The sequence below is a fragment of the Penaeus monodon genome, chromosome 21 (genome assembly GCF_015228065.2).
Source record: "Penaeus monodon isolate SGIC_2016 chromosome 21, NSTDA_Pmon_1, whole genome shotgun sequence".
NCBI classification, from domain to species: Eukaryota; Metazoa; Arthropoda; class Malacostraca; order Decapoda; family Penaeidae; genus Penaeus; species Penaeus monodon.
In genome coordinates this window covers 39,583,315-39,583,689 of record NC_051406.1, presented here as the reverse complement: position 1 = coordinate 39,583,689, position 375 = coordinate 39,583,315, and the positions used below count along the sequence as shown (strand labels likewise).

The following is a 375-nucleotide window of genomic DNA, read 5'->3' as shown; positions in this document are numbered from 1 at the left end:
AGACGAAAAAGGGATGATATAAAAAAAAAGGAGAAAAATTAACTGAAAAAAAGTCATCCTTACAAGTGCTGATAATATATTTTTTTTTATATGATAAAAAAAAAATGTATTCTCTACGTAGGAATAAACGTAAACAGAAAAAAAAAACATATAGGCCTATATATCATTCTAAAAAAAGAAGACGAAAAAAATTACTTTTCTCCTAAGAACTTGTTTCCCTCCAATGAATACGTTCAGGCATGCTTAACAGAGAGCTTTAATGCCTCCCTCCTCCCCCTCCCCCTTTCCTCCCTCCCCGCCTCTTTTCTCTTCCCCTCTTTTTCCCTCCCTCCCCTTTTCTTCCCTCCCCTCTTTACTTACCCCATTTCTCTTTCC

The 375-nt window shown here is 36.3% G+C and overlaps 1 protein-coding gene across 1 annotated transcript in view; it reads right to left on the bottom strand.

The window, feature by feature from the left end:
- Positions 1 to 375, bottom strand: part of LOC119586485 (transducin-like enhancer protein 4) — a gene marked incomplete in the record, with an annotated part of 158,632 nt that overhangs the window by 157,216 nt on the left and 1,041 nt on the right.